Here is an 18,151-nt window from a genome sequence, read left to right on the forward strand (position 1 = left end):
CCACCCATCTACCCACCCATTCCCATCTCCCTGACTGAGGAATTAGTCTTCAGCCTCTCAGACACCCCAGCTGAAATAATAAGCTTATCATAGTTGGGAGTTTCCGTACAGAGTTTGTCATACGTCATTAGCTTTGTGTAGCTTTTTGTAGAGTTCATCCTGTTGTTCTGAACTTCGCTTTTGGTCCTTTTTATATTTATTTATTTATTTTGGCATTGCCCCTAGACTTGTTTATGGATTTTTTTTCCACTTTTTTTTTTCCCCGAGACAGGGTTTCTCTGTGTAGCCCTGGCTGTCCTGGAACTCAGTCTGTAAACCAGGCTGGCTCAAATTCAGAAATCCACCTGCCTCTCTCTGCCTCCCGAGTGCTGGGATTAAAGGCGTGAGCCACCACTCCCGCTGTTTATGGATCTTTGACAAACATCTTCCATCAGTCCATCAAACAAGCACTCTCCCACCCTCCCTCTGGGGATCCAAGTGAGGCTCACTGTGAAGTGATGGGTGTCCTGGGCAACCTCCAGTACTTCCTACCTGCTCATCTTCTAGGGGAAGCTAATTGGAGGAGGGTGTCATAGTCAGACTTTCTGTCCTATTGTAAAACACCATAACCATAAACAAGGGGGAAGAGTGGGGAGGATTAATTTCATCTTAAAACTCTCAGGTCATTCCCTACTACTGAAGGAAGTCAGGGAAGGAATTCAAACTGAGTAGGAATGCAGAGGCAGGAGCAGTTGTAGAGGCCACGGAGGAATCCTGGTGAGCTCCCTTGGTTTTTCTTTCCTTTTCTTTTCTTTTTTTTTTTTTTTTTTTTTTTGGTTTTTCGAGACAGGGTTTCTCTGTGTTGCCCTGGCTGTCCTGGAACTCACTTTGTAGACCAGGCTGGCCTCAAACTCAGAAATCCGCCTGCCTCTGCCTCCAGAGTGCTGGGATTAAAGGTGGCTTCCCTTGGTTTTCTTGACACCTCAGGACTGCCTACCCAGGGTAGCACCACCCACAATGGGCTGGCCCCTCCCACATGGACTACAGGCCAAACTGGTGGGGGCGTTTTCTCAATAGAGTTTCCCTCTTCTCAAGGGACTCTAGCTTGTGTCAAGCACAGGGAGTCAAGACTTTGTGACATTTCCATAAATTATTCAAGATCACCCGGTTTGTTTAGCTCATACTTCCTAATTAATGCAGACCTTCAAGATTGTTTTCTGTTTGCAAAGTTTTCTGAAATGGGCCAGCGTTTTAAATTCCAACGCCCCCCCCTCCCCAACCCAGATTCTCTCTGTCCTCCGGGGTTCCCAAGCCCCCGGCTTCCGCTCTTGGTGGAAGTCTTACCACACAGCAGGCACATAGGAATCAGCTTTTGACTTTTCTGAACTCCAACTCTCACCAGCCAAGAGCATTTTGTAATTGATTTGCCGCTATACAATTCACAGGTGACTAACATGCCCCAAAGCTCCTTAGCCGCTCCTGGCCACGCACTCCGCTGCCTCTGTGTGCGCTGTCTGCTGCGTGCGCGTCACTGCATGTGGGCGGATGTGAGGCAGGAGCCTCAACACCCCACACAATGGCTGAGCTGGCCCTCAGCCTTTCCTCTCTTCCTTGGGTTCGATAACAGGGTTTGCCTTAGCTCCTCAGTCAGGGGATCTGTGTATCCTAAAGACGATCCCTGAAATATTTATTAAGAAGAAGATCTATTTTTAACTGGGGCTGATTTCAGTTCTATTATTCATACAGCCTTGCAGGGCAGACCTCATGCTTCTGTGCTGTGAGAGAGAGAGAGAGAGGGGGGCACATCTACAGCCAGAATCTGGGGAGAGCCGGGGGAGGGCAAGGGGTCTGGGGGCTGCGGGTGAGGGACAACAGCTTCATGTCACTAACGGGATCTCCCAAAGGTCCTTGATCAGCTCACTCTGCTCTCATTTTTAACACAGACTCACCTGCATCCCCTTCCAGCCCTGTGGAGGCTCCCTCTCTCAGAAAGATGGACCTGGATGGCCAGAAGTCCTCCTAGGAGGCCTCAGTCTGTGTAGAGCAGGGAGAACCGTCTCTATTAGGAGGACCTGCTTCCCTGGCCGGCTTCTGCTGATGAGGTCTTGAAGAACAAGCTGGGATCTGTCAGAACCATAACAAACACACACCTCCTTACCCATCGAGACAGGGAAGACAGCTGGGGAAGGTGCCAGAGGGATGACCCGCTAAGGGACAAGGTTTGGAACCCTAGCTTCCTTCACGCCTGAAATGTCTTCGTACAAATCTAATGAGCATCTGTTCCCCTGGAACCAGAAGGAGGCCCCTGCATGGACTGAGCTGAGCAAGGAACATGCTGGGGTCAGGCTGATGACGAAGGATCCTGTGCCCTGCACCCTCAAACATATCAGGGACCTAGGGCAGGGCTCTAGTTTTGGCTGAAAATGGGAGACCCCCGCCCCCCCCCCCCCATAGCTTGTGCCTCCCAGACACTACTGAGCTGAAGAGGGTATTCTGCCTGTACTCCTTGTCTTTCTGCCCTGTTGGCCAGAGGGCAGGGGATGGGTAGACACACAGTCTCATCTGGTGCTGGAGGCACCCTCTGTAAGTTCATTCCCGCTGTAGCCTCTGCATCTTGCATTGGCAGCCTGCAAATGAAGAGTTCATCGCCAGAGACCCCGTTCCTCCTCCCTCCCTCATACTAGGGACACAGCGTCCAGTCAGTGCTCACACAGGCTCTAACTTAACTTCTCTGTGCCAGCTTCACCTTGCTGAGTGAAACCTGGGTGGTTGACAAGGTTGGGAGATCTGGAGGTCTCAGACCATCCGGCGCACACTCAGGCAAGGAAGATGGGTACTGGAACATGTAGGTCAGCCCGAAGGCGTGTGTAAAACCCAATTATGCACCGCTGTGAAGAGAGCTGAGAGTCTTCTGGCTTCAGGGAAGGTGACTGGGTCAGAGTGGCTGGCTGGCTCTGTTCACCCTGACCTGCCTTCTGGCTCTTGTGGGCTGGAGCCTCAGATAGACTCCAATTGGACAGCAGGCAGCAGGAGAAGGTACAGAACCTCCCTGCGTAGCACTGATAGAGATGAGGAAGGGGATACATTCGCCCTGCATGGAGATCTCCTGTGCTGCCACATCTCTGCTTCTCCCTGCTCTCTTCCGGCAGAACACACAGCTGGAGCAAACCTACAGACAGGGGGTATTGTCCCCATGGTCCTAAGTATAACACTCCCCTAAAGAGCCCTCCTCCATGGCTCCTCGCCTCCCTTCACAGCTCCTCAAGCCTTCCTGACTGAATTGGCCTCCTCACGCAGCTTCCTGACTGAATTGGCCTCTCTCCGCCTCTGCAGCTTCCTGTGGGTGCTTCCAGATCGCTGTCCTGCCTGCCTTTCCTGAAGCTCACAGGTCCCCGTAGCCTCCTGGGCAATGCCCGAAGCACATCACCCTATTGAGAGCTATAGGGTTACAGCCGAGGGTCTTCAGTGAATGCCTGCACAGTTTCAGTTGCTCATTCATAATGAGGTCACTCTCCGCCATCCCTGCTAGTGCAAAGCAGAAGATCTTCCTCCTGGATTGATGTAACATTCCCCATACCCATACCCATTGAGATTTGTGTTTCGATCCCAACTTTGCCCTAGGGTGAGGTTTGACTCCCAGGTCCTGCATGGGCACCTGAACTTGGGTAGGAGCAATCCTCTGCACATGGGGACCCCACTGCTGACAAGGGACAATCCTGACAGGACCCAGATGAGGCCTTGGGTGTTGGTGGCTCTGAGAGCAGATCCCAGGAGCCGAGGCCATTGGCACCACCACCTTATTCACAGGGACTGAGTAGTGAAGTCTTCAGCAGTTCGCCCTAAAGGATACCATCTCTCCTCAGCCCTGGGATTTACCTTGGGTGTCTTATCTGCATGCCTGTGCCTGGCAGAGGCTGAAGGAAAGAGGCTGTGAGGTACAGCACTTGGCAGTCACCTCACCTCTTAACTTCCTCCCTCTGTCTGTATTATATCCCAGGGGTCAGCCGCCCCACTCGGCCCCTGGCCCCCAGCTGCAGAGCACAGAGGCACCTGGCCTAGAGATGGAGATTCCCTTCCCTCCCCGGTTTGGCTGAGGGCCGCCTTGCAGTGTGCCAAGGCGCTGGGGCGAAAACGCTGTGCGAAGCCTCCGGATGGCCAAGTTATTGCCTTTATTTATGTCCCTCTGTGGAGAGGCTTGAGGCTCCCCGGCAGCAAAACACTTCAGAAACAATCGAAAGCAGTCAGGGTCCTGACCACAGGAATCCTGGAAGCTGGAGACTCAAGAGCTTCCACTTAGCTCTGTGGAGACACCTCTGAGAGGGCAGGAAGGCAGCTGGGGGCTTTAAGGGGCTGTGAGGACTGAATAGGTGGTATAAGCCTCAAACTGCTGCGTGCTGTGGCCGAGGTACCATGTGGGCATTGTGGATGGGCCAATCAAGTCAGGCTGAGAGTCCATCGAGTGTAACGGTGGACTGGGCTTCCGCCTGTCCTGTGCTCACTGACATTCAGACATGAGAGGGCACATGGGCTCACAGCAGAGAATCTGTCAGGACTCAAACCAAGGCCCGGGAGAGGGCACAATGCCCTCTTAGTCTTCTGCTTTGTTTTAAAGACAGAGTTCACTGGATAACTCTGGCTGCCTGGAACTTGCTATGTAGACCCTGCTGGCCTCAAATTTATACACAAAGATACATCCACCTGCCTCTGCCTCCCAAGTGCTGAGATTAAAAGATGCACTACTACACGTAGCTCTTAAACGTCAGGTACCAGGGGAGGAGTCCTTGCACACACCATACAAACAATCCTGTGGCATTTCCTTTGCCTGTTTTTCCAACTGTGATATGCAATAGCTCAAATGGCTTCCTCTACCAGGCCATTGAAGCTGGCAGAACAAAAGCCACCTGGGGCTGGCTCACACAGACAGGACTTTGTTAGAAAGGCATCTGTGACCTGGAAGAGCAAATAGAAGCTGGGAACCAGCAGGAGCTGTGTCCAGGGTCCTTATTTGTTCGGACCCTGGTTGCCACAGCCTGACACAAAAATCTGAGACCAGCTGCCCATAATGACAAGATCACCTTCTCGTTCTTTCCTAGGTCATGTAGTCAGTGGGTGACTCCTTAGTGACCCAGTAGCCATGTCACAAGGAAAAGAGAAAGCCACCTAGAAGATGTCCAGAGACACTTGTATTGCAGTGTCATCCAAAGCCACAGAAGAACTAGAGACTGAATTAACCACAGAGATGATTTGACCAGCTACATCATGGAGCCCCCATAAAACCCTAAATAATGGGTTTTAGGGATTTGGGGTTGGTAGCTGCTTCAGGATACAAGGAGAACACAGGAGCTGGGTGCCTTTCACCTGAGCAACAACCTTTGCAACCAATCACAGTGATTACTAGCATTTTCTGGAGCCCTAGAGCCATTCATTAAGACTTGTCAAAGTTGAGTGGGGGTTCTGGGACCTACAATTGATAGTCTGATCAGACACACGCATGATAACTGTGAACTTGAACTCGTGTCTGATGTGAGAGTTTGTCTTATCAAGGCACAGGAGCCTGTAGCTTTGGGGCCTATGGTGACTCCAGGGAGTTCATTTCAGAACTGAGGCAGACTACTGGATGCTCAGCTGGTCTCTTAAGAGTTGGAGTCCTAGCTAGGCGGTGGTGGTACACGCCTTTAATCCCAGCACTCAGGAGGCAGAGGCAGGCAGATTTCTGAGTTCGAGACCAGCCTGGTCTATAAAGTGAGTTCCAGGACAGCCAGGGCTATACAGAAAAACCCTGTCTCGAACCCCCCTCCCCCAAAAAAAGAGTTGGAGACCTGGCCACGTAGGGAAGATCCACCTGCTTGCCTTCAGAGTGTCAGAACACTTTCTAAGCAGCAGTGGGCACTTGCAGTGGGCACTTCTCTGCGTCCCCATGACAGCTCAGCCCTTTCAGCTAGCGTTCAGAAATTGGAACTGAGTATTGACTGTAAATACACTCAGAAAAGCTGGGCAGGAGAGAGTCTGGCTCCAGGAGCCAGGAGACTCAGATGGGAGGAGGCCGAGATCCAGGATAAACTCCCGAACCCCGGTGCAGTCTCGGCATTTGCATCTGGGCAAAGCCATTAGACTGTGTGGACCAGCATGTCTGCTTTATAGCCTCTGCAGTCACAGCCACGGCTGTCCTGCCCACAAGAGGATTTGTACTGGGTTAAAAGGCACTGGCAAGAGCTTGTGCTATGTGGCTGTGCGGCACAGTCCCTGAAGCAGTGAGCATTTTAGACCTGGGTGAAAGAATGGAGGATCCTGGGAGCTGGGGTCGGGAAGACGGAAATGTCCCAGAGGTGAACGGAGGTGGCAGCTACAAAGCAATGGAACTGGACTTGCTCTCCCTGACAGTGAACTTAAAAATGAAGGAGGCAGCTAATGTAGAGTTTAAGTTACAAGAGAGACAGACAGACAGACAGACTGACTGACTGACTAAAAAAAAAAAAATAGCCACATTGTAAGACCCTGCCTCAAAAACAAAACAAAACCAGAGATGCTAGTGTGCAATATCCCCACAGTGCAGCCGCTCTGAGCATCCTCTTCCTTCCCAGCCACAGAGGAGCCTGTGGAGCCTGGGACAGCCGTTGCTTGCTTGTCTGCCTGAGAACCCTATGCTGTGAGAGAGCACCTTGGCTGAATGAAGACGGAAGACCTTCTAGTCCGACTCCATTTGGCTCCCAGACTGTTGAAACAATGGTCTCCAAGAAGTTTTGGCTGGGAAAGGGAGAGGAAGATCCTGTCACTTGAAAGTGATCCTTAGCTGGGTGTGGTGGTGCACGCCTTTAGTCCCAGCACTCGGGAGGCAGAGGCAGGCAGATTTCTGAGTTCGAGGCCAGCCTGGTCTACAGAGTGAGTTCCAGGAAAGCCAGGGTTATACAGAGAAATCCTGTCTTGAAAAACCAAAAAAAAAAAAAGTGATTTTTTTTTTTTTTTACAGTTCTGACAACTTGTCTGACAACTTTGCAAGAGACCACGATCATTAGTGATGGGCAGGGCCACACCTGGACCAAGATTTCTCAGCTCTGCAAACCTCCTTCCTGCCTTCTATTCAAACCTAAGCCTCGTGTCCAAAACCCACTGGTGGACTTGGGCAGGGAGCACTGGAGCACAGCTGAACTCTTTGTTCCTCTTCCCGACGTGGACACAGTGAACAAATCCCTCTGCATTTCATGTTGCTTGACTCTTTCATTGGCCTTTTGAGGATGAGAATTGAAACCAAACTCATCAGGGCTGCCGGAGCCCAGGCAGTGACCAAACCCCTCAGAGGTGGGAACAACCAAGACAGCTGTGTTTACTTCTGTCCACCAGCAGCATTCTAAGAACTGTGTGGGTTTGTCTGAGGATGCAGGGCAGGTGAGCAGGGTGGGCCCCAGCCTGGGAGATACGCACAGTGAAGAGCTGGGGCACAAGGAGAAGCTGACACTCAGGCCTGCTGCACCCACGGCCCCAGAGCCATGGTTCCTCCTCAGGAGAGCATGCCCATGCCTAAGTGTGCTATCTCACCAGGAGTCATCCACAAGGACCAACTCCTTTATTACTAAGATGTAGCTCTTATATCTAGAAGGATCCACTGGCCTGGTACAGGCTCACTCCCTAGTAGCCCAGCTTCAACTGTGAGTCCAAGGGCTCCACTCCCTCACCCCACTCCACCCCCGTCATCCCCACTCACACAATGTTCTAAGAACAACACAGACAAAACCAGTGTATCTTGCCCTGTTAACTAGGAAGGAGTAGAGGACTTGTGGACAGAAAGAAGCCAAGACACCCTACTGCCACCCCATCAGGGCTAGTTTGGCACCCCACCCGCTCTGTGTTTCCTCCCATGCCTTACCCAATCCCAGCCCTCTGTTGTCTGTCATCTGGTGTCTCTTCAGGCTGAGACTGTGGACAGGGAGGATGTACCAAGGCCAGGGCTGCCTGTGTCCCTGCCTTGGGGCCTGGCTGTGTGTTATGTGACAAGAGACAGGAGTACAAGTGCTAATAAGAGGCTTTGTGTGGGACAGTGAAAGAGGGGGGTGGGGGGGAAGGAAAGTGAGGGGAGGGGAGGGCCCTCACACAGTGGCCTCCAAAGGTGGGCGCAGCTGAGGGCGGGTGGGCTGCTAACCGCTTCAGCAGCAGATCAATTCTGCAAAGCAATTTGTCCTCTCTCCAGCCGGCCCCAGGAGGCTTAACTTAATCACTCTGGAACAATATCAGAAGATGGCTGGGATGTACAAATCCCAGCTCCCCTGAAAGGAAACAATTGACTGGACAGGAGAGTCCCCAGGGCAGAGCCCAGACAGCTTCATTAAGTCCCCAAGTGTCCCCCTATGCTTGCCCCTCCCACCTTTACCTCCATTCCCCACCCCCAGAACCTGAGTGGTCACGTGACTCCTCTTCCCTCACTGGAAGAGAGAACAGAGCCAAGCAGAGTATGTGGGGGGGGGAGGAGGGGGCTCTGGGCTGCCATCAGGGGAGGGAGTGAGGCTGCATGGAGACAGGCCCACCTTACAGCCTCTGAATAGCTTGCTGTGGTTCTCCAGACACCAGCGTTTTCCAGCGGGGGGTCTCCTGTTCTCCTCTGTTATCCATGCCTACCTATGGCCACACCTGGGTGATGGTGATCATGGGCTGAGCTACCACTGTCTTTGGTAGGGTGCCCTGAACTCAGAGACAAAGAACCATTCAGAGGCAGGCTCACAGCCAGGGTAGGGGGCAGGGGGCAGGGGGCAGTGGGCAGGGGCCAGGGAACAAGGCTGAGGCTCTGTCCTTAGTTCTGTAGGGTCACGGAGGACACAATCTCCAAGGGGGGAGGGGGAAGCCATCCCTGCTACTTGGCCCTCCTCAGAGCCTGGGTTCCCGGGAGCAGCCCTCTCGTGAAAGAAAGAAAAAAAAAATAGAAAGAACTGTGAAGAAATATTTTCTATGAATGGTCTGATCGCCCTGCCTGCAGCAGGCAGCAGCAGGCAGCAAGCAGCAGACTTGCCAATGAGATGGGGGTAGCCCCTCCTGCCAGCCAAGAAGGCCCCCTCCCCTGGGGCATGGGATTCCTCTCTTCTAGACCTACTCGCCCCATCCGAAAAGCCGTCCCTCCCTTCATCTCCCCCCTCCCATCCTTTTAAGGCGAACACTGTAGATTTAAACCACAAATTAAATTTTTAATGAAACCACACAAGAGTAGTGCCTGGTGTGGTGCAATATTGATGAGGCTGCAGTGTCCGGCCCGCAGGAGCTCACCCCAGAAAGCTTTTTAGGATGTTATGCAATATGGAGCCAAATTAATTATTGGCATCAAAGGCTCTGCACCTCTGTAGAGCTGCCGGGCCAGTGGGTGTAAAACAGGCACCTTTCATTGTTGTCTGTTCCAATGGCAGTCACAGGAAGAAGACAATGACTTCATAGAAGCAAATACGAGATCCGTGCGATGCCCAGGGCATAGGGGTAAGAGAGGGCCGGGAGGGATCAAGGAGGCAGGAGAGAAAAAGAGATAATATGTATGCAGAGAGGCAAAATGATAAAGGGAGAGATGTGTACTTCGTTGGGGAGGGCAAGAGTGAGAGGGAGAGAGAGAGGAAGAGAGAGAGAGCTGGCACAGATGAGTATTTAAGACTCCTCACAGACACTGCAGTAAAATGCAGCATTTCCCACCAGCCATGTGCTTGGCTCCTGTCTCCCCCCTGCACTCCCAAGCACCCTCTCCTCAAAGGGGCCATGGGAGGGGTGGGTGGGACCTAATGCTTCCAGCTGGGCATTCTTATGCTCCTCTGACTCTTCCCCAACGGAAGAGCAGAATCCATATCCAGGTATAAAGGTGCACGGTACCCAGAGTCTCTCCATGAGAGAGTGAGCTTCCCGGTGGCCAGGCCTCTGACCTGCTTCCTGCTCTCCCAGCCGTGGCCAGAGGTGCCATGGCCAGCTCTTCCTCTCCCCTCAGGTGTTCCCAGGCCACCCAGGAAGACATAGCCTGGAAGGAGAAGCAATCCTGGCCTCTGCAGGTAGGGATCCCTTAAGAGCCTCCCAGAAGATCAGGCAGGCTTGGGTCAGGAGGCACATCCAGAACAGAGGGACAGCAAGCTCCTCCTTGTCCACTGTCCCCTGAGCCAGCACCCTGCACTCTGGCCTTTCCAACTAAGTCATTATGCCTTTAGCTGGCTCCTCTGCCCGGGAGATGGAGAAAGCACCTTTCAGAGTTAAGAAGTCAAGGCTCCCAAGTTGCGGTGACTTGCTCAAGGCTTTGAGACTAGAGCAAGCACAGTGTAGTGTATACAGGCCTCCAGATACAGCCTATATACTCAGCCCTGAGCCTGTGCCCAGGCCAGCCTCTGCGGGCACCCAAAGCTACTGTTAATTTTCAGGTCCAGAAAAGAAAGCCCGCAGATGTCTGTGAGTTTAAGCCCAGCCTAGTCTACATACTCAGTTCTGTTCCAGGCCAGTCAGGGATACATAGTGAGACCTTGTCTCAATGAATAAATAAATAAATAAATAAATAAATAAATAACTTTTTAAAAGGTTAAGTAGATAGGTTCAAGGGCCTAGGCTTGCCCAAAGGCTTATAAAGGGGAGATGGGGGAGAGCCATGAGCTAAATGTTGATCATCCTTGTAATTCAGAGTGAGGTCCTAGTTTTCTAGATGGCATAATCTTGGATACTCTTCACCTTGATTCCTGATCATCACCCCACCCAGTGATAATCAGGGCTCCTGCCTAGTACTGACACAAGCCATTCCAGGTCTTCCTGAGCCTCCACGGGGTCGTAGCATGGTCTGAACCCCTGCATACGATCTACAGTGAAGCTCTGCTGACCACTGGCTCTGAACTCTGAGCACCTGCTCACCCACCCTGGCTATCCCCAAGCACCTGACAGCCTTAAAGTCTTTTCAGGTGCCTGAGCAGTTCTTCCTCCCACTTTAGAACTGCACTTAAGTGTTGCCTCTGCAGGGACCTAGCCTGGATCAGCAGCTGCTGTGTGTTCACCAGATGACCCCTCTTTGGCTGGGTTTGCCAGGGCAGGCCTGAGGCTGGTGGGGGCTTGGTTGAAGAGGAATGTGGGCCCGTGATGGATGAGGCATGGGAGGGTAGGGATGGAGGGAGCTGTCAGAGTAAGCGGGCCCATAGACATCCTGGGACAGTCAGAGCTCACCCCCGTGGAGTTTTCCATGACCATGTGGAACTTTTCAGTCCCCAGGGGTTTGCTGAGGCAGGAGGGACACGGTTCTCCAAGCCATTGGTCACTGGCATGGACACCCTGTCCTCTGAACACACTTTCAGGAGGGTGTAAGTCCATCTAGAGTATGTACCCTGCAGCTAAGGTCAGAGAATCAGAACTTGGGAGCTCCAACCTTCCTTCTGAGGAGAACGGCGAGGCCCCCTGAGCCTCTGAAGTTCCTTACACTCTAAAATTCCCTCTCATTCAGCCCACTTCCTCCTTGAGGTAGCAGGGCAGCAGTGGCAGGCCCACCCTGCAGCACCTGACGTGACCAGCACCATTCTATGTCCACTCAGTGGACGGCACTTGGTGACTATCCATGGTAAGAATGGACACAGTGGACTAGGGCCGGGGGTATCTCACTATTGCTACAGAATGGCAAGAGAGGATTAAGGAGGGACCTGGAGAAAGTGGGTGGGGTGGCTGAGGCTGGCTCATTACCAGGCATCTATAGGTTCTTATTGTGGTGTTATTTCCAGTCAGTGTGGGGAAATAGAAGTTGCCCCTCAGGAAACGACTTGAGGATGCAGAGACAGCACCAATCAGGATCTCACTTCCTTGTCACTTCCTTGCCCCTTCCAGATGTTTAAGCAGTTCCATGTCTTCTGTTTTCTTCCTTCCACGCAGGAAGTTTGAGGAGGACCCTGCTCCTATCCCAGGAGCCCCTCTCTACCGCCTTGAGCTCCAGGAGAGATAGTGGTGAGAGACCCTCAGGGCCAGAGAGATCTAGGTGTTGAATCAGCAGGTGGGTGCTGACCCTCTCTCTGTTCCTGGCCAGCTTCCTACCTGGCGTTGAGACCCTCCCTGGCCTAGCCCCGTTCAGCCAACAACACCCCATCCTGTGGTAACTACACTCACCCACCTGACTGGTACTTGCCACCGTGTGCCTAGCATTCCACTGAGTGCCTCTCCACCTCAGTGTGATTCATATCCTACCTGGAGCCGAGCTGAAGCTCTGCCTCCCACTGCTCCAACTTGCTGCAAGCTCCACTGTGAACCAGAGTGTACCTATCGCGTCATCTCTTCACCTTTTTACCAGAATAGAGGCTGGCAAAGAGCCAAAGAACTTCCTCTAGTACCCTACAAAATCACAATCTAGGGAACGCTAAGTCATCGGAACCCAGCTTCAGACCATCCAAATGCTGCCTTATAGACATCCTCCGATGATTACAGGCACCGGATGCTCGTGTCTTAAGAAAAGTACTCCAAAGAGAAACTTAAAACCGAGAAAATTCTATCCATCAATTACAACAAAAAATAGCCAGAAACCTTGCTCTGTCTCTAGGGTTCAGAAGGGTTCCTGGCACGCAGCTGGTCCCTGAAGACTACTCATCCGGTAAGTGGCTGAACGAGCCGACTCTGAAGGCCAGGTCCTGCTTTCCTGGAATGTGTTCCTTCTGCACATTTACTAGACTGCCTCATTCCAAAATGGGCAGAACACCAGAGGCCCACCAGCTGGGCTATCGCCTGGGCTCCTTAAGCAACAGAAAGAGGGACTCACTCCTGCCTGAGGCCCAAGAGTTTATTTGAGCTGTGCCTTTATTTCTGACATGTGTCACCACCCTAGTACAGTGGATAGCCCCAGGGAGACCTTCAACCTCATCCCAATTACCATACTGTCCCATGTCAACCAAGGGCTACCCTGCCCCCGAGGGAAGAGGCAAGACAGCCACTGCTCCCTGCTAGAAGGAGCCCACACCTTTCCTCTCCTAGGTATGAGTGATGGTGTCCATACACAGACCTTGTAGCGACTATAGTCCCTCATACATACCATTTTTATTTCAAAGCACTTTTATGCCTCGACTCATTTTATATTTCACATGCTCTCTCCTGGTGTTTGACAGATGGTGAAACTGATGTGCAAGGATGCAGCGAGCTGGCAGGGCCCTGGGACCCTTCACTCCTGCCAGATACCATGAATGGGAAGGAGCATCTTACCTCTAGGACAGAGCTGATGTGGGTTGGGTTCATGTGGCTCACTCTGGGCTGTTCCCATTCCCATTTATGAGCTTAATCAGAAGGGCGGGGTGAACGACTCCCAGGAAGCTCCGTACAGACGCCTGGCAGCGTGTCCATTGGTACAGCCCTTATTTCTTTTAATGCAGAGACCAGAGAGCTTTAAAGGTCCTTTGAACGTTGGACTCCTTCCCAGTGTTTTCTTCAATGCCACCATCTTCCACGGTGGCCTCTCCCTCCTGACTTGGCTATACCTCCATTCCAAGGATGCACAGTCAGTCTCATGTCCCCAATTCCCTACGACTGCTATGGCTCGGTGCAGCTTGGGATGTTGAGACACCACCAAGGAAGGGAAAGGCTCTGGGTTAGGACTCATGGTCTTTCTTCCTCCAAACCTGCCCAGCTGATGTCTTCTTTTCCTCTGCTGGCAAGGTACCCATCATTCCCTCAAAAGGAAGAGAGCTGAGGATATCTAAGGTCATTGTCTGTCCTTCTTGACTCAAACCCAAGCCAAAGCCAAATGTCCCGGGCTGTCATTAATTCCCTAAGATGTCCTCAAGTTTGCCTCTTTCTTCCCTGGCCTCTGCAACAGCCCTAATTCCTTACCACTCCAGTGGAACCTCATGTTTTCTGCCGCCCTCAAGTTTATCCTTCCAGCACCCAGACACAAGGACCATCATTGTTCCTTGAAGGAGGACAGGGCACTCACAAGATGATTTCCCGGCTCTCAGCCAAGCTCCCTAGCCAGCTAAAATCTGTCTGACCATTTTTTACCACATCCCCCTAGGACACCCACCTGTTTTGCATTTCATGATTGACAAACATCCTGCCACACTTGCTTGTATTACTCAGGATGCTGAATGTTATCTGTGAGTGTGTGGTCTTGGGATTGAACCCAGGACCTTGTGCATGCCGGGCAAGTGTTCTACCACTGACCTACACCCGTGTTGATCGTTCAAACCACCTCTGTGACTCCCACACTGTCCCAGACCTCGCTCTGATTTCGCCTAATCAGCAGACCCTATTTTCCCACACTACCCAGACGTGTTCCTGGCTTGGTCAGTTCCAGTCAGTGGGGCTCAGTAAGGAAAGGGTGCTTGTGTCTGTCTGCTGTACTGGATGGATGGCGTGCTCTCAGAGATGGGGGTCGGCGTTTTATTCATCACTGGCCCTGGCACCTTGCCTGCCCTCGACAGATGCTCTGGAAATATTTGCCAAACTGGGAGCAAACATTAGGAATGTTTACACTGTGCTAAATGCCCAAGATCTTGCCTGGCATCTGAAACCTCTGCTTTGAACAGCCAGGCAGCACTGCACCCCCACTTCAAAGGCCTGCTTATTGAGACCAACAAAGAAGATCAGGCCAAGTTCCTACCCCTGATCCTAGCACTAGGCTCAACCCATAGGAAGGGGAAGGGCAGGCGAGAAACCATGTAGGTCTCTGTTCCTAGCCAGATTGAGCCAGCAGCTGGCTCAAAAAGAGGAAGGACTCAGGTGAAGGTGACCCTTCCTAGGGGGACCCCTGGCAGGGCACAGAGAATGGGGTGGGGGTGGAGTCTTGCTTGTGACTGCTCAGTCCCCACAGCAGCAGGGCCAGCTCCCTTGTATTTTCACATTGAGTGCAAACAGAAAGTAAGGCCAGTGTCTGACAGAAGAGACAAGTGAGGTGCCCTGGATCCCAGAGTACCAGGAAGTCTCTCCCATCTACACAGTGACTGTGGATGTGCTGAGCCCTGTCCCCACAGGCTCCCCTATATGAGTGCCTTCCTCTGCCTGGCAGAGACTCTTGACTGGAATGGAAGGACCGGACAGCTATTCTGTTTCACCAGACTTCCTGTGGTGGGCCTCTGCTCATTTCTTCATCTATGAGAACAATAGCCAAAGCATGCCTTAACCAACCAGGAGAGGAGATACAGAGAGAAGACTGGAAAAAGGACAGCCAGGGGCTGGTAAGGGTTCAGCAGTTAGGAATGCTCTTAACCAGACCTAAGTGTGTGCATGTGTGTGTGCGTGTGTGTGTGTGTGTTTATGAATGTGTGTTCACACCTGCATATGTGTGTGCGCACAGGTGCATGTGTCTATGTGCACATACATGTGTGTGTATGCTTGAGCATATGTGTGTGTGCATGTGTGTGCATGCGTAGGTGAGTGCCTTGTATGTGTGTTTATGAATGTGTGTTCACACCTGCATATGTGTGTGTGCACAGGTGCATATGTCTATGTGCATGTGTGTGTATGTGTGTGTGCTTGAGCATATGTGTGTGCATGCGTACGTGTGTTCATTGCATGTGTGTTTGTGCATATGTATGTGTACATATGCACACATGGCTACAACTGCCCTGGGGAGGGCGCCGTGAATGAGATGGTGGGGTTCCTGGACTTGGAGTTATAGGCAGTTGTGAACTACTCGCCACTCGTGAGTTCTAGGACAGCCAGGGCTACACAGAGAAACCCTGTCTCGAAAAAACAAAAAACAAAAAAACAAACAACAACAACAACAAAGTACAACTTCTTGCCACAGACACGCCCATGAAGAGGACAGAGGGCAAGACCTTTCCCAGCACTCCCAGGGAGCAGGTTCCCTACATGCCACACGCAGGTGGGTGAGACCCTGTCAGGAGAGTGACTCTGAGGCACAGGTGGGCTGAGGCTGTGACTCAGAGGCCTGTGAGGCTGGCTGCTGTCAGAGCCTCCCCACCCCTCAGTCCCAAGGGGAAGGAAAAAATTTTCACCGGTCCTGACTGTGTCTTCAAGGCTCAGCTGCCTATAAGAAGCCCATGGGCTGCTGTTTGTGGATACTGTTTTTCTAACCTTGTGTGAGGGGTACAGTCACATAGAGAGAGTTAGTGGTGCCAGCACCAGCCTGGAGGAGAAACAGAATACATGCAGTGCCCCAGCAACGGGAGTGCTGAAGAGAGTTAGCCCTAAAAGCACTGGAATGAGGAAAACACCAGCACTCTCTCCTCCTATGCAGGGCAGTCCCCACTCAAACATCATCTATGGCAGACACGGTGGCCTGTCCCCTGAAAGGGTTTGTTTGCACGTGGCCAAGTTACCCTGTGTCCCAATGGCTAATGAGACTCTGTACTTCTTTCCTTGGGAAGGGAGGGAAAGGCTTCCCTCTACCCACTCCCAGGTTCCCCTTGCAGGGCTGGCTTTCCTAAAGCACAAAGTGCTTCATGCTAGAGGGTCTCAGAGGCAAGGGTGTAAGGAGGCTGGTGCCCCTGTCAGAGAAAAGGTGTGGGGAGGCTGGCGCCCGTCTGGCATTGTTTCAGACCCACCTGTCACCTACACATGTCAGCCTCCAGGGAGCTCTGTGCATATGGGGCTGGTCCTGATGGTAATGCCAGTTGCCTGCCCTGCTCATAACCATGGCTCTGCTGCAGGGTGGGGCTTGGGTGTACCGTGTGAGCTCCCACTCTCCAGTGGGTAAAGGCCCTGATGGGCATTGCTGTCCTCAGAGTACTGTGTGACTTCCCTGTGTAGTCTTCCTGAGAACACCCACCCTTTCCACTCTGGCACCAAATATCAGCTTGCAAACAGAATTTACCTCATACTCACAGGCCTACACCGTGTGAGGACTGCTCCCTCCCCCAGTGTTATGCTGAACCTGGGCCAGCTGACTGTTCAGTCTTCAGCAAGTCTGGTTAACAAAGCCATCATCCAGGCTTAAATTATATAAAATTATAATGAAATAATTATAATAAAAACTAAGCATTCTAAACGCATCATTTCCTCAGTATTTTAGACATCTCTGTTCTGCAGTTATCAATGGGATTTGCATGGGCGTGGTGAGAATACCCTAGAGCTCTGTGTGAGACCAAGGCTTCCCAGGCTTAGGTGCTGTGCTGTGTCCACAGACTGAATATTTACCCCACTCTTCAGCTCAACTTCAGGCTCTGCGATGTGGTGCCCATGTCAGGCACAGAGACATGCCTGCAGTCACATAAGTAGCCAGTGGAGCGCCCACCTACCAACTTCCTGGGTTTCCCCTCTGATGGCTTTTCTTTGCCCCAGACCCTCTGGGCTACCAGTCAAAACAATGAGAAGCAGAGTCAACTTTATAATGACCCGGGTAGACTCTCTCTACCTAGGATCCTGAGAACCCTCTGGAATGGATTTAAAGAGGGTAGAGGCCTCTTCCAGTGTGTTTGCTCAACGGGCTGGGCAGCTTAGCAATGGTGGTCGAATTGACTGTCTTCCCTGCTCCCTGCTCCCTGCTCCCTGCTCCCTGCTCCCTGCTCCCTGCTCCCTGCTCCCTGCTCCCTGCTCCCTGCTCCCTGCTCCCTGCTCCCTGCTCCCTGCTCCCTGCTCCCTGCTCCCTGCTCCGGGCTCCACAGATCCCAAAGGTCTTGCCACCTCTGGACCTGAGCGCAGGACCCTTTCTTCCCTTTGAGCCCCGCCCCCTCCCATCATCCTCCGTCAAGGGGTGAGGCACCATCAGCGCCCACATGTGACAGTGCCAGTCACCTAGGTCTTCTGAATGAAATCGGACTCTTGGGCCGCTCCTGGGGCTCAAGATACAAAATCGAGCTAAGCGCCCAGCTCCCTCTACACACCTGCCGGGGAAGGGACAGGCTGGTCTCCTGCGCCCACGCACTCTGAGCGGGGATAGCCTCGCCGCAGGGCCAGGCCGGGAACTGCTTCGCGTTAGACGCGTGGGGGGAGGCGCCGCCGGGGCCGAAGCGCTAGGTCTGCGCGGGGTCCCCGCGTCCGTCCGCGCTAGGTTGGGAGTTGGGGGCAGACGTCGCCCAGCAGCGCAGCGCCCCGGAGGGGGTAATTCCTAGTTCTGCAGGTGCACGTCCCACGCAGAACGGCGGGAGGCTAGTCCTGGGACCCCAGGGGAGCCTAGGGGGCACCCAGATGCGAGCCGCTGCGTTCCTGCGCTCTGTACCTGACGGTGGACCCGCGGGAGCGGGAGCCCCGCACTCCCTCTCTGCACCACAGCCGCGTCCTGGCTGCGGGGTCCCTCTGGCGCCCGGAAGCGGCGGCCCAGCGACGC

Source organism: Mus caroli, unplaced genomic scaffold, assembly GCF_978045245.1.
Source record: "Mus caroli unplaced genomic scaffold, Mus_caroli_1 scaffold_13, whole genome shotgun sequence".
NCBI classification, from domain to species: Eukaryota; Metazoa; Chordata; class Mammalia; order Rodentia; family Muridae; genus Mus; species Mus caroli.